The sequence below is a fragment of the Amphiura filiformis genome, chromosome 5, assembly GCF_039555335.1.
Source record: "Amphiura filiformis chromosome 5, Afil_fr2py, whole genome shotgun sequence".
NCBI classification, from domain to species: Eukaryota; Metazoa; Echinodermata; class Ophiuroidea; order Amphilepidida; family Amphiuridae; genus Amphiura; species Amphiura filiformis.
Window position 1 is genome coordinate 70,237,878 of NC_092632.1, and position 17,324 is coordinate 70,255,201.

The window sequence follows — 17,324 nt, forward strand, 5'->3', positions numbered from 1 at the left end:
CAACCCACGCATGCCAGTAACAAATTGTGGGAACCACCCACACACAGTCATCTCTAACATGCAAACTCATGTGCCTAGACTAAGTGACTGACTGATTCTCTCCGTGTGAGCAGCTTAAGTGAATATTCACACTGTATTGATTTCACCGTGCTAAATGAATAATGATTCATCTGCATAATTTGCATAATCTATGGACCGACTGGCTAGAGAATTAGAAATTTTGTCTCTCATCCTCTTAAAGGAATGATTTATTGTCATTTGAATGGTCTAAGATGTTACTACGAAATCTGTATCAAACATGCTCCAATATTTTCTAAAAATACATATATGATATTTTTGTCCGGTAAACAAAACTATCAAATTTGAATTGTCAATATCTTAGAATCTTCTTCACATTTTAAAATTTCCCTGCATGCATATCAGTGGCAGCATCCTCATAGCTTTTACCATGTAGCTGGTATTTGTATACCCTTTTTCTGTCCATTGTATACAATTTGCATGGTTGCAATTTGATAAAATAAACTGAATTTAGTGAATTGAGCTGAACAGATGTTTTGACAATAATTGTACACGAAGTATGGATATTATTGAGCAATAAATACTGTACCTTTTAATTGACGCATTCCGAGCGTTTGCCTGCTTGGTTTAATCATCCAACTTTATTGTTTCTGTAAATAAACAAAATCATACAAGCATGGCATATTAGAAATGATGGCATAATAGCATAGTAATATAGATTACATGATATTACTGAAGATAACATACTTATATATAATTATTTAGCTCTTTGAAGATAACTGTTTTATGCGGTATTGAGCATAAGCATGTTGCTATCTACTGAAGATAGCATATTGTTATTTATTAGCATATATCATTAGAATTTTGCTGTTGACTGAGGAAGATTCTACTGAATACCATATTGTTATTTATTGAAGATTTGTATTATATGGAACATAAGCAAACTGTTATCTACCTAAGAGAGATTGAGTATAGAGTATAAAGCATGTTGCTATCTACTGGAGGTAGTATATTAATTATTCATTGAAGAAAGCTGTTGTATGCATGAAACACATGCTCGTTGCTGTCTACTGAAGATAGCATGTTGTTCATTGAAAAAAGATGTAACACAGACGTGTTGCTATCTACTGAAGATAGCAAGTTGTTATTCAATGAAAAACTGTGGTATGGAGCACAGGCATATTGCTATCTACTGAATATAGTATTTTGTTATTCATTGAAGAAATGGAACACAGGTATGTTGCTATCTACTGAAGATAGTATTTTATTATTCCTTGAAGTCTTTTAGGCTTTTGGAGCATGGGTATGTTGCTACCGAAGACAGTTAATTTGTTATTCATTAAACAAGGCTACAGTATGGAGCATATGCATGTTGCTATATACTGAAGATAATAAATTTGTTATTTGTAGAAGATATCTACAGTAAGGAGCATAGGCATGTTGCTATCTAGTGATGATAGTAATTTATTATTCATTGAAAGCTGTAGTTTGGAGCATAGACGTGTTGCTATCTACTGAAGACAGTAAGTTGGTTATTCATAGAAGAAAGCTGAAGTATGGACCACATTCCTGTTACTATCTACTGAAGATGGTATACATTTGTTATTCATTGAAGAAAACTGTTATAGGTATGTACAAGAAAAACTTGGAAGTACGATGTCATCAACCCCTTGTTATCTATCTAAGATAGCTGTAGATTAGGGCAATCATTTCTCATGAAATATAATCTCCTGATAAAGCAAGAAAATGCTCATGATTGAAAAAACGAATCACAAAACTATCAAAAAAGTGAAAATTGATACACAGATTATCATGCCTTGGGACTCACTTTGGCTACATTGTTTTTGCACAGGTAAGAAGATCAGTGCAATAAAACTGTCCCTCACAACTATAACACATTAGCAGTCTGCAATGTTAGGGACATGTGGAATATAATACTTGCAAGTTTAGTCTGTAGACAAGATAATGTTGATGGTAACTTGAGTTTCATTTCGCCCAGACACTGGTCTGAGAGGTTCACATTAGGTGCAACACGATGGACAATACAGCAAAATACTAGAAATTTCACGCATTGATGCAAATATTGAGTATTTTAAATGAGTGCAGTAAAGATAAATGTACCCTCATTTTTTAAGCTAAGACCACCTGCCATTTGTTTATGAGAATTGAGGAGATGTGTAGTAACTCTAGAAAAGCAAAATATTTTGAGACCATCCCAACTTAACATAGCAAGTACTCGAAGACTGCTGCCGCTGACAACAATGACATAGGATGTTTAAAGACTTAGGCTTTAAAAATAAGTCTAACACCATGTACCAAAGAAATCCAAACCCTATATGTACGATAATGAAATAACCTACACTGCATATTACATTTGGATGCCGCTGCACTGCCTCACACACACACTTGTGTGATTATAATAATCGTGGTTGTAGCGAATTTTGCTTGGGAAGTCGCCAAATAAATCAATTTTCCCAAGATATACCAATAAAAATGCTTGCTGCCTGCACACAGGAAATTGTTGCTATATTTAGCAGCATGAACTTTTGCCTTGCCTTTACCTTATATTGCCTTTACCTTGCCTTGCCTTTACCTTATAATAAGCAGATCTGGGAATAAACCATGTTTAGTCCTCCCAAATAACGTCTGTGCAAAATGTCACACCTACCCTGACAAGGAGTGACATCAGTACAATGATACAATGAACAGGAGTTGACATGACCGTATTGAAAAATCCAGTTTTTTATACTTTGTAATACAAACACACAAATATTTTTCCATAACTCCCATATGAATATAAGTCACCTGTCAGAGCTTTTTGGAGCATGTAGACAATTCTAGTTCTGCATTTCATGTGACGTCAAAGTCTCATCCGGTGTGTTTTAAAATGAGAATTCATATACCCCAAACCAAACCAACGTCATAATATTGAAATCTGAACATGCTTGATTAATTACTCTCAGCGGATAAGCACAGACTGAAGAAAAAATCAACAATTTCTAGTATGCTACTTTAAATGTAAAAGGTGACATAGTTGGTCAGAATTGAGTCTGACATTTGTAAATGGGCTATTCCATTTAAAATCCACACCACCCCTGTGGAAGATTTTAGAAATATCTTCCACAGGGGGAGAATGAATTTCAAATGGAATGAGCACATTAGGCAACTCCGTTTGAATTTCATACACCTTCTGAGAAAGATTCAACCTGAATCTTCCACAGAGGGGAGGGTGGGTTTCAAATGGAGCTGCTAATGTGTTCATTCCATGTGATATTCATACTCCCCCTGTGGAAGATATTTTCAAAATATTCCACAGGGGGCATGTGAACTTTAAATGGAATAGCCCCATATGTATGCTACTCTTGGTTTGCAGGTTTTCAATGTAAAGATACCAACAACTACTTCAGAATTTTGACATTCAATGCGTAGTTCCATGGGTTAAATTCACCAAGAAATACAATTCACCACCAAACACAGCTGCCAAAATCCATATGTTTGGCTGAAATGACTGCCAGGGATTGTCAGATATATTCACAGTTTGGTGGGTTGTTCCGTATCAGGATATATGCGAGACACTGGATATATAAATACATACAAAAATAGCACTATAACATTTTTGGCTATTGAAATACACATTCAGAATTTCACATTATCTTGGTATCTTAAGGTGGTACTACACCCCTGGCCAATTTTGTGCCTATTTTTGCATTTTTCTCAAAAATTACAGCGCATTGGTGACAAGTAAGATATGTATATTAGGCCCGTATCCATAGGCTGTTCCCTTGTGGCGTGTGCCCTTGTTCCGTGTTCACTTGTTCCCATGTGACCTGCCACACAAACAACCTATGGATACAGCCACTAAGCAAAACAAAGGTTCGTTGTCTGTGTGGCAGGTCGCATGGGAACAAGTGAACACATAACAAGGGCACACGCCACAAGGGAACAGCCTATGGATACAGGCCTTATAGGGGCAAAGACTACAATTACTGCACTGAATTTTTTTCAGCACAGACAACAGTTGTGGAGTTACAGTCAAAAATGAGGGAAAACCAGTATTTGATCAATAAATCAATAACTGCTTGTCTTGAGTCACTGAAATTCCAGTGTAGTAACTGCATTCCTTGCCCCTATAATAACATTTGTTACCAGTGTTTTATTAGTTTTTGAGAAAAATGCAAAAATAATCACAAATTTATCAAGGGGTGTAGTACCACCTTCAAGTTAACTTTTATGGGTCTACTCTGTCTTTATCATGACATGATCAATGATAGACTATGCCATAGTCGAATTTTATTAAAAATATGTTATTATTAGTCATGATGATCCCATTTCGTTGAACTCAAAATTATACTGATGTTTATTAAAATTAAAGTATTCAATAGTAAAATGGTCATAAAGAGTTACAAAATAAATATCAGACGATTAGTGACAATAAAAGTAATTGAATGCAACATTATCTTGCATAATTATAACGGCTCACTTTAATACTGAACAATTCTGATTTTGGAATCTACCAGTTTATTGATAGCGAACCCCGAAATTTCGACTATGAACTTTGAATTGTAAGCAGAACTTTACCCCCTGGACTTTGCTCTCTAAAAACACACTGTCAAGCATACTTGTTTATCAGTCCATTAACCACAAGTACGCACTAGATGTTTGATGAGAGATTAACTTTCGCGTCAACACAAAAGCGCCGCTAATACCACAGACAGTTGTTTACGGTGTAGTTAATGGTATTGGCGCGGGCCCAGACGATTTAAACCATAGCGAGGTATGGGCGACCAATCACAAGGCAGATCCATTTAAAGATGCATTACATCATCGCCAATTTTAGTTAGGCCAGAAATTGGCCTAACTCTCCATAGAGTCCCGTGTTAAAAATCTTAACCGCAAGGCAATGTCAGTAGTCCACTTGGGAAGCTAACAAACAGAGGGAGTAGGGTGACTGATCAGATGTGAAAATCTATCAATTGCGCACACATTAATTAAATCAGAGTTTTAAGCTTAAATACAATATCCAGAGTATGCACAATGGGCAAGTGGACTACGGGGTAGTCTAGATCAATGATCACAACAAGTGACTCGTTAATGCCAATGCTATGCAATATGCTGTACACAGTGTGCGTGTCTCGAGTGATAAATTATGGGAAAAATCACTATGTGCTGCGACCCCTGTCATCTATCCACCACCATGTGATGAGACCAACAAAACTAACTGTATATCTACAGTATAAAAAATAAAATGTAAATTAATGACATATGAAGCTGTATTAAAAATATTTCAATATAAAATATGGATGGGGAAATATAAATATGCATAGAAAACATAAAAGAAACAGGTAGTATCCAAGTAAAAGAATCTAAATAAAAAATGATACAAGCATTTATTTATTTATTTATTTATTTATTTATTTATTTATTTATTTATTTATTTATTTATTTATTTATTTATTTATTTATTTATTTATTTATTTATTTATTTATTTATTTATTTATTTATTTATTGATTGATTGATTGATTGATTGATTGATTGATTGATTGATTGATTGATTGATTGATTGATTTACAAACACATCAGCTCTGCAAACACATAGAAATAATGAAATATTGACTTCAAATCCATGTTGAAATTTGATCTTATTTGAGCCTGTAAAGCTTTCAATCAGCGAGTGCGATACTAAGACACACCCTGTCACTTCCTTACTTATTCCTTGCTACAAAGAACATCAAGCATTAATCACATAAGCTTAAGGATTACATTCTCTAAGTATTTCATCAAGCTTGCTTGGATGAAAATCAATAAAAAAGCTTGCTGTTACAGCCGAGGAAAGGAACTGCGAGCAAGCAATCTTAAATATCTTTCACATGGATGACGATGATGACATGATTTCATGCAGGACTACATTTTGTAAAGGTCATTGCAGCCGCTCATCAATCCCGCCTCATAATGGTTTGTTTGTAGTTACCACCAAGTACAGTACTTACTCTAGTGTTGTGTTGATAAACACAGCTAGAACAGATTCCAGATGATTGGATGGTCCCATGTGAGCTTTTTTCACTTGCAAAATGATACACTGAAATTGTTTAGTATCTATAGCAATTTTTATTCACTTAAGTAAATGACCTGAAACAACGCCAGGAATCAGAGCGAGCAGTGATTTGGCTTGCTTCAATGGACAACAAAGTATAGCATGGCAGGGTATTTTTATAATATTAATTAACGATATTTTGAAGATTCAAAATATTTTGCAGTGTGTACCACGATTCACAGGTTTCAATCAACACCATATAAATAAAGATATTGAAATTTAAACTACAAATTTATTGATGTAGTCATAATTTAATTTGACAACAAATATCTAATATGTAGCTGAAATTAATGGTTACAAGATTGCAAAAATATGGAATACACAGGTAAAAGTAATTTCGGCTCAATTAAATCACATTGGGTTCCAGGTGGCATGCGCCGTGCATTCTCTAAATTCAGTAAATTTCCATCGTCAACCGTGTAATTGAATGGGATTATTTTGAAATTTTAAAACGCTTGAAATATCACAAACAAATAGGCCTATGTTAATAAATAACATAAATACAAGCTAAAACCATTGGGGTTCGATAATGAACCCGGTTCATTATCGTTATTGAACCCCACAAACCTAACCGACTATATGGAAAATGCCATACAGCCGAGCAGTTTTGCTAGCTACTCCGACCATCATGCCACTCGCCGCCTGTTGGGCCCCAAATTTGAGTGCTATTTACAAACCACCAACTAATAACCATAGGTTGGAGCAGAAATCTTCATACAGGGCATTAAAGAGGACTGCCAGATATGACAACATAATAACAAACTATTGGGAATGAACAAAAGTGTCAATGAATATTTCATCCATATGTTTTGTTCAATGTAACTGATGTAACATATCTTAATTATCACTTAAAGCATACCTATTGTGACCCATGACATTAAATTCATTACTGGGTACCTACCATAATACACATCTGCCATGATACCCCTACAACAGCTGTTTTCCTGTAGAGCTCTTTAATTTGTCACATAATTGAATACTGTCCTCTTTTACCTGGACTAGGGATATCTATGCAGGAAACACTAAGATCCAAAACATTCTCATCTAATAGTGCACAGTTCTTTAACCCCAATACATTTGTACATTCATTGAATCACTTTTGAAAATTTGGGTACAAAAACTCATACTCTGCAACTTGATGTCAACTCTTGCACTAAGATTGTTTAATTGAGGTTATTGGACTATGTCACTGGGATGAGGCCATTGTGGCCCATAGTGAAAGAACAAGGGAAACAGAGAGGGGCTATTCACAAAAACAACAGCTGAAAAACATTCTCATCAATTGTGAAAAGCAATGATAAGAATATTTATAACTGTAACATGATTTACTTGACCTAATAAATTTTGCACACATAGTTTTGCTCTATGTTATTGCATTTCAAGGTCATCTTTCTTAATACCCTTTACACACATGGGAAATGGAAAAGTCAAACCGAATCAATAAAATTGCATTGATCAATGCACATTGAGGTCTTGGAACTTAATTTTCATTTTAGATTGGAATTTTATTTGACTATTCTAGAGCCACAGTGAATCATCTTCTAGCATATCATATATTTGTGACGTAATCAAGCTAAATGAGTCGTTTGATGCTAATATTGATTTTAAGATACAGCCAAATCAACTTCCTTTGTGTTTTATTGTTATAAGCAACACAAAAATGACCATGTTTTCATCAAGATAAAGAGCTAAAAATGCACAAAATGGTACATTATGTACCTACCTACAATCTTACTTGTTTTGCGTGATCACATCACATTGTTTTTGGCTAAATTAATAATATGGTAGAAGCAAGGTTAGAATGCAATTACATATTCATGATTTTATTTTTCTACTCTACATCTACACAGCACAAATTTTAAGATATAAATTACATCAGAACAATTACAATGACATTAGCATTAAGCAGACAAGTGCGCTTCAAATTAAATGACAACTTTGTGCGATCGCATTGTACGTTTCAACGCCACATCTGCTAATTATAATTCATATGTACGAGCGATTATTTGCAATAATTAACTGTGACAATATGCCGATTACTTGAGCTAATCATATCATAATTGATCTGGAATAGCCTCATCATGCTCACAATGTATGAATATAGAGAAGTAGACCAATAATTATAAGATATGTGGCTTCACATGAACGAGAAACAGGTGCGGAATCAATTAAGCCGAACATTCTATCTCTCCAAGTGAATCAATGGTTCTACTACGTCATAGCTGGCCAAGCTTAGCATTCAATGTATTGTATACAATGTAATGAATATGACAGCTAAACCTTGACCATGAATTCATTCTGGTAACATTAAAGGAAATTGTAATAACACTGAGTGATGTCATGTGATTAGGCAATCAATCCAAGGTCGTATCTTAACAGTAATGAAAAGACAAGTACATTTCTGTGGAGGAAACCTATTACCAATAGGAAGCTAGCTAGGTTATATCTATTTGAGTCATGTAAGCCTAAGCCAAGTATGAACATTCACTGCTACAACTGCAATGCTTGTCAAAAGTGTTGAAACACTTTCAATAAGGTAATGGAAATGAGCCCCTGTGACCCCCCTCATTCCCACAAATCATGCAATGATTGGTTAGGAAGGGGTAGGGTTGGGAGGGATTTAGGCTTGACATCAAAGAAATGTCTTTTCAGCATAAGGCCATTAATACAGTTTATTTTTTCTATTGTCCCAATAACTTTTGACAAGAATTGTAGGCCCACAAGTTTATTATATAATTTTATTGGCTATCAGTGTGTATCTATTGAAGTGTCCTGTCCATCCTTCTCTATGTGATATTATACATGCAAAGACAAAGACAACTTTTGTAAGACCAGTTGAAATCTACACACCGCTACTCCCACACAGGGGGTGTAGATTTCAAAATTAATGGCAGTCACCCATTTAGGTAACCCCATTTGAAAGTCACACTCCCTGTGTGGGAGATTAAGGTCCTGTCCTCCATAGGGTGTGTATGACTTTCAACTGGAATAACCCATTTTACAATCAACCACTAAAACTTCAGAGAGCCGCTGATTCACGCTAAAATACAACTTTACAAACTGTCCTTTGAAATTGATCTATATCAGCTTCTACCAAATGACCTCTGATCATCTTCACCACCATCATCATGATTTGATGTGAAGCATGTCCTTGAGGGCATATTGTACCATTGTCCATCCGAGTTCTAGCACAGCCTGGTCCAATCTTGACCTGCTTGTAGCAAGGGAAATTAAATCACTGCCTCTTTTTTTCTTCAAATGGACAAGAATTCAATTAAGACACTGACATACACACAATTTGTTTTCATCCATATACTATATGTACCGTTATAAACATCTCAAAAAAAGTAATTACCCCCATTAAATAATGACCATTATTCAAAAACGGGCTATTGTATTACAAATCTGTTAAATGCGTTGGAAGCAGAATTTATATCTATACATTTTGATACTTCATTTGTAGCGATTGACTAAATATTGACGTCACAGCGTACATTTAAATCAATGTAACCCAAGATTTGAAAGTTGCAGTAAATTCTATTGATTTGTATTCAGGAAATCTGTGTAATGATATCTGAGTGTTTATGTATTGTTGTAAATGCAACTTTCAAATCTGGACCTCACTACATTAAATTGACCGGTGCTTTGTTTTCTGGGCTATTGTATCAAATGAGGCATCAAAATGTGCAGAAAAAATTCTGCTTCCAACGCATTTGACAGATTTGTAATACAATAGCCAATTTTTTAATAATGGTCATTATTCAAACGGCGCGGGGGTAATTACTTTTTTTGAGATGTTTACTATACGACGCACCGTCATACATGACTACTGACACTACTACTTTGTTTTCAATTACAATTTTTGCTTTATTACAATCACACACAAACCACACACACCTGTTCAGTCTTTCAATTGATGGATTGGGTGTTCAAAAAGATAATGCATCCAAGGTAAAAAATCATTTTCAAAAGAACAATGTGCAGGTTGATGTCCTTGAAACAATATTTTAAAAGGAAGAAATCCAAACATGAATCTACTGATAAGATTGAACAACATGTGCAGTAAAGAAAGAATAAACTAACTGCAGTGCAGGTTTCAATGATTGAAAATGTAGTCATATAGCGAATGTCATTGACATTGCTGTTTCATCAATTATTTCTGTTCTCTCTCTTTCTCTCTTCTTTTTCGTATAAACTGTGGATTGTCTGTGATTTGTTACTGATCAGATGCCTACAAGGTTTGTAGTCAAAGGATTTACTGAAGTCTGGATCATGACTTTATTTCATTTATAATATATCTGAAAGCTGTTGAAAAAAATCAAATGTGATATTTCCAATGAAGTGCGTTTCCTGCATGATTTAAGATATACAGACACATGTAAAATGTAGTGTGACCTTGAAATATGTCCGACTGTTTGGTCATGGTTTGGTTCAGTTCAGTTCAGTCCAGTTCACACTTATTTACCATAGAATAACTATATAACTATAATCCTTGTGCATAAGGACAACTGAACCTGACAAAAGTGCACATTCACTTTATTTATTTAATTGAAGGACCACATTCTCATGGTAAAGATTGTGTTTACACTGTTAGAACACATTTTAAAATTTGAACCAACACAGATTACCAGGTAAACTGCACAATTGTTGGTTAAAATTTTAACCAACAAGTTTATTAATCTTTTAACCTACCTCATCAGAAGTTTAAACTTGTTGGTTAAAATTTTAAATGTGTTTTGCTGATCTAGTCGATGAAGGTCGAAGTTACGACCGAAAATTTGAGGTATGTCTAATCTTGTGTTGAGGTCAAAAGTTTAAAATCATAAATTATGATGTTTACCAACACAGATGAACTTTCATGCTAATATTATTGCCATATTTACTATCTTACCATTCAGTAGCTGTCTCTTCGAACTTGATATGCTAAATTTATGTACTGTTCATCAATTTATGATTCAAGTCCTAATCCTAAAGTACAAATCAACCTCGGCAAAAGAAATGTTTGAGTTAGTCTAGAGATGATATCATTATTCAATACAACATATAACAACATTCTCAAACCCTAAAACATTTTTAACCATGAATAAAAGAGCCAATAAATTATCCAATATACCACCAAACCTTTGACATTTTGACAGCACATTTTTCCGCATAAAAAGGATAAATATCATTTTACATGAGAGCAAAAATTAGAATTTCCATACCCGACTCATCTATGTGTCTACTATTTCTGGCATGCTAAAATATTCTCTCACCATAACCTTACCGGTGCTTGCTGCTTTAATGTACAGCAAGGGTTTTGACACTTTCTGACAAAACTTATAACTTCAGGAGCCACAAATAAATATATTAACATCCCGAAATCATAAAATCTGCATGATAATCATCTTATAGCTTATAAAAGTAAGTAACTTAATCCCTCTCTCTTTTTCAGGCAAGGAAACAGTAAACATCATCTTGATATAGTCTTCATCGCATGCAAAGGGTATATGTTCAATCATTTGCTGTAGCAATGCGCTCGGATATAAACTAGTCAAAGAAGCAGGGGAGAGAGGTTACTTAAGGAATATGATGCAAATCAATGGAAATGCAATGCTAGGTTGGTAAAATTGTGTTAATCAATGATGGTTGAGATCCAAGCTGGAAAACAGGATGTTTGAATGTCAGCTTAATGCACGACCAGTCTGTCACCAAAGATTGGTTTACATGGTGCAACAAAAAGATGACAGCTTGAGCTTCATGTAGGGTACTTTATTTGCACTTCCACTGTTACAAAGGATAGTTTAACTTGGATATTGAACAAAAAAAAGTAAAACATCTTTAGGACATAGTTATTAAATGTACTTTCAGAGATTTGCATGTCGAGAACCAAAAAAGTCCGTAAATTTGTCTGAACTTGCTTTATGTTATAGAAGAATGCCCTGAAATCGTTTTTATTTTTGACCAAGGAAGAAAACTGAAAGGTCTTTGAGATCGATTTAAGGTTTCTTTCTTTTGACATAAAAACACAAGTGTCTAGCTTATTAATTGTAGTGATATAAGTTATTATATTAGTAAATATTTCAAAAGCATAAAAAGTGACAAGTGTGGGGGGATAGTATAGTTTAGGATTGGCACATCTCTGAATCCCTTTAAGTATAGGGGAAAATAAATGAAAAATAAATAATAGACACATTTGCCTGGCTTTAGTAATTTCACAGACCGATCAAAACTACAATTCTGGTATGGAAAATGTTATTTCTACTCCTTTCTCTGTGGAATGCAAAGATGCCGTGAGAAACACGCATTTTCAAAGGTCAATAACGAAATAAAATTTTTGTTCCGGGACCCAGAGAGATAATAAAAGATCTTCTACAGCACTGTTATGCCATAAAAACAGCCATCTTAAGGGTATTTTGAATGTCACTAACACAGATGATATGAATAATTTATCAGAGTTCTGACAATGTCTGATATCTTGCCTTGGGAGCTAGAATCCAGGAAGTATAGTTGGTGTATGGTTATGCCAACCTTACAACACACAAAGTCACAGATCATATTCAAAATTGGAATAATAATAATAATTCTAAAATGTCTGATAGAGCAAAATTGTGTTTTTATATGGTAATTAAAAATGTTAAAGGGGGAAATGTTTCTTTTTGTCCTATAATTTATTACATTTATTTTTTATATTATGGTAATAATATTATGATTTATTCTGAAAATGCTCTGTTGATTAATTATTCAAACTTATGCAATATGGATGACAGGCTGTTTGTAGAAAATTGCTTAAGACAGCCCACCATCAAAATTTGCATAAATTTGTATACTATTAGTTAGCATATTTGCATTATTCATACTTACCCCTTATTATCATTCTAACATTATTATTATAATGATATTATAAGGATACTATTTACTACTAATAAAATGTTTACTTTTATTCAAAAATTGACAATTTTTGTATCTCAAAGTGGAACACCTAAGTGTGCACCTGGCTAACAAGAGCGTGCTTGAAACTAGCATTTTGTTGCAACTGCTGACAGGTTATTGATATGCAATGTTGAAATTCACATGGGTCAATGACGCAAAGGCATATCCTTTAGGCTATCTTTTAGAAAAGTTTATCTCCAGTCTCACTGATTTTGAAAAACCAATGCATATTTTACTCTATTCTGTATCTTTTCATGGAAAAACAGTGGCATGATCGATGGGAATTATACAAATAAACATTTTTTCACCACGTCTGATACAAATAAACAAAATTTTTCACCAGGTCTGCCATCACAAATAATAAAGGAGGCAAGCAGGACAAGTGATCCTGCCTGGGAATCAAACCCAGGACCTCAGGTTTACGAGACCTGTGCTTTAACCACTTGGCCACAGGAGCTTCTTGATTAGGCTAGTTGAAATGTGAACCAATAAGTGGTTGCAAATACCCATAGTATCTAGGGCCGTAAATACGAGAAATAAATTACCATCCTCGATGTAGAAGAAATGTAACATGGAAAAACGGTGGCTAATCACAAATATTTATTATCTTTGTCTAGATTAGATATCCATAATGATGAAGTTCGGAGGTACCAATTACAGTTTTAGCATGTGATGTAAGCTGCAAATTCATTTCAAGTAGGCCTATTCAATTTAACCTTACTTTATACACATATTTATTGTCAAATCAGTGCAGACTACTCTCTAAATGTAAAAGAGTGAAAAACCACTCTGAATTTCAGAGTGAATTTAAGTTAGCTCTAAAAGAGTGGGTTTTAGCTCTAAAAGAGTGAAAACAGTACACATAATTTCACTCGGGATTTAAAATCTATAAAAAAAAGAATTTTTGTAAAATTGCTCTCAAAAACTAAATGTGTTTAATGCCTATGGGAAAGAAACCTCTTATTTTTTAGCATTACAAAGTCAAAATGCAAGAAAATGGAAAACTGATGGGTCGGGTTTGACACTATAATCTATCGCCGTAGTCCAGATTAAATATCACCAGGGATGCAAAATAAGTCCTGGCATGAGAGACATTTGTATGTTTCAATATAATCTATTCTGAGTGCAAATCTATATATGGTTCATGAATGTAATTTGTTTTTCTTCCAAAGTTGTCTTTTACATGATTTATTTATGATAGCATATTCTTTTGGTGCCATCCATCAATGTATTATTTTGCTTTCAAAGAAAAAGAGAAAGTGAAGAAAAACAACTTTATGGCCTTGAAAAATACTTCATTCCCACATCAAAAAAAAATCCCTCTTTCATAATTCGAAAAGCATATTTCTCAAAAAATAACACTGTGCACCAAACTATGCACTTACATGATGCTCTATATAAATCTGTACTTGTATTGGAATAGTACATAATATTATAGAATTGATCCGAGTAGAAACGATTAAAAAAACTGGCTCATATCACCAGGGATTCATGTCGTCTCATAAACATCCTGGATCACAATTGAAAGGTGTCACTGATGACAATGTTATAAGACCTACTTTTGCTTTTGTTCTCGATTCAATTCTTGTCATCAAAGTACTGCATTGGAATCTTCACTTATCTGAAGTGATTAGTCCCTTTTTTGCCTCAAATAGTCTCAAATAATTTTAATATATAAATATATCTAACCATATATCCTGTAAAGAAAACTCGGCACAAATTGCCTCCATTTATTTCCTGTTTCTCTGTTCAAAACACACATATATGGAAATCTTGTTTTGGTATGAGTACTACTTTCCACATTTAAAATACAATAAAAATACCAGCAGTTCACAAATTTAAAATGCAATCGCCTATTAACCTACAAAGGTATTCAAATTAACCTGATATTTGTCGGAGATGTAAAAACACAAGCTAAGTGTACCTTTCTTGCTAGTATGATAACATACACCTCCCCTGCACCTGATAAAACACTGGATGTATTACAGCACATCACTACTAGTCAGCATCATACATAGCTAGCTATGTAGACTGTATCTAAATGAGGCGTACCAATCCAGATTGAGTCAGATTAATGCAAACCTGCTGTGATCATAAGACATCTATGGAATGCGACACTAACAGAAGTCTGCATGTTTTGGTCGTCTTCCATTGCGGAACAAAATTGTTAAACTAGAAAAAATTGTTGCTATTTTTTGTCTTACTCTTAGAAAAAAGGGTTCTTTGCTGTCCTGTATGTGAAACTCTCAAGAGAAAAGGGTTCCTGAAAATTTAAAGAACCAAAAATGGTTCTTTCTGGCCTGTCCAGAACCCTTTTCAGGTCTAAAATGGTTCTTTCATATTTTTCTAGAGTGTAAACTGTACAAAGAATACCTACAAGTACCGTGAGAGCACGGTGGCCTAGCGGAACGGGCACTGACTCATAATCGCAAGGTTGCGGGTTCGAGCCCTGGCGACGCCATCGTGTTGTGCCCTTGAGTAAGGCACTTTATCTCGATTACTCCTCTCCACCCAGGTGTTTAAATGGGTACCGGCATTCTTAAATGCTGGGAAGGTAACATACTACTGCTGTAGAGGAGGTGTAGCGATCCCCCTATAGCAACATTATATGGAGGAGTCTGGCCCAATCGCCAATGAAAGAGAGATGGGCACTCCGATCACTGTTTATACAGGATCGTCTCCTTTACCTTCTTTTTACCTTTTTACCATAACTTTGATAAATCCTGAAAAAGGTTGTTTTTTTTCCTGTCAAAAATTTTGCATTGGTTTAGAAGTGAAATGATCTAAATACAAGCATGACCATCTGTATCCTGGATAATGACTTCAAGGATGGAACATTTTCAAGGTTCACTTGCCAAACTCCAAATGTACCACAGGGAGGACTGAATTCTGATCCAATAATGATAAAATTGGATGGAGTTTCCTCATGATACATGAATTTTTGGGTCTCGCTAGAGTTTTCAAATTTTGCGCTCGACTCTGTCTCGCACAATATATTTGAAAATTCTAGCTCGACCAATCAATTTATGTATTATGCTAAATCCATCCAATTTTATATCAGTACTTGTTTTCCTGAATCAATGCATTCAAAGTGACCTTGCTCTGGGATTGAACCAGAAACTTATTGCAATTTGCATCATAGATACGTACTACAACCACTGCATCATGCTCGCCTTTCAATTTACGCATATAGTGTACTTGATCTGGATTTGGTTCAGCAGGTGGATCCAGATTGAGATATCCTGTATGGACAGCCTTAAATAATGAAACCGCTAGTGTAGGAAAATTACATGAATGTAATCAACGCAATCATCTTCCCAGGCACAATTCTGTTCCTAGACTCCTTACAACGGCAATGATACAATTTCTATGTCATAACTTAAGATCATGCAATACGAATATAGTAGAGCTCAGAATAAATTGCTCTCGGGTGAGAATTTGATTCATAATATATGCTTAAAACCTGAAGGAGAATGGTAGAACAATGTTGCAAATTTGTCAGGAAGTTATGCCTAGAAGGCCACACCTAGCTACTTCTTGATATCATAGATTAACACAAATATTACATTTAGTTTATTGACCTGGGACACCCTTATGTTTTCTTTTGTTACACAACATCACCGTATGTGTTTGAGGAAAACATTGGAATAATGACTTGAAGCTGATTACTACTGAAAGTCAACAATGTGTTCATTTCATATGCAATCATTTTTATGATGTCAAGTGTAGATTTACATTTATTTTCAGATATCAAGAAAAAGATTATTTCTGTTCAGGTCCATATGTGCAGCAACCCTCCCTCTGCTCTGAAAAGTCCACAAAGGTCCACTTTTTGCTCTTTTTTCCAATAACAAGGTCCAAGGTCCAAAAGCAGGAGTAAATTGAAAAAGGTGCGAAGGCATTCAAAAATCCTCAAAAGTGCAATTTTCATTCGAAAAAAGGTCCACTTTTTTTATCCTGTACCCCTCAATCCTACCGAGAATAGTTGACTAAATTAGTGAGTACTTGTTTAATGGATTTGTCAGGCAAAAATGTTTTATTTACTTATAGTTTACTGTTATTTTAGAGAGATAATAATTATGGAGAGAGCCTTTCTAAACATGTCACAAGTTGCTATGAGGTGAAACTTTTGCAGATTGCAGAAGGAAGCCTTGATAAATTGGTGTCTTAAAATCTGAGGGAATGTCTTCAAAACATAATCAGAAGTAGCCTTCGAGCAGAATTGCTGATTATAGGGCTGAACATATAATGTATGGGGTGTAACTTGTGTTCAATTATAAAGGAACACCTTCATGGCTCCT

General features: G+C 34.6%; 1 protein-coding gene across 1 annotated transcript in view; it reads right to left on the reverse strand.

Annotated features, from left to right (window-relative positions):
• LOC140152363 (neurexin-1-like) overlaps positions 1-17,324 on the reverse strand; it is a 241,557-nt gene that overhangs the window by 202,317 nt on the left and 21,916 nt on the right. Inside the window, 1 exon segment of the mRNA XM_072174668.1 lies at positions 608-668. The gene's annotated coding sequence lies outside the window, so the exon portion shown is untranslated.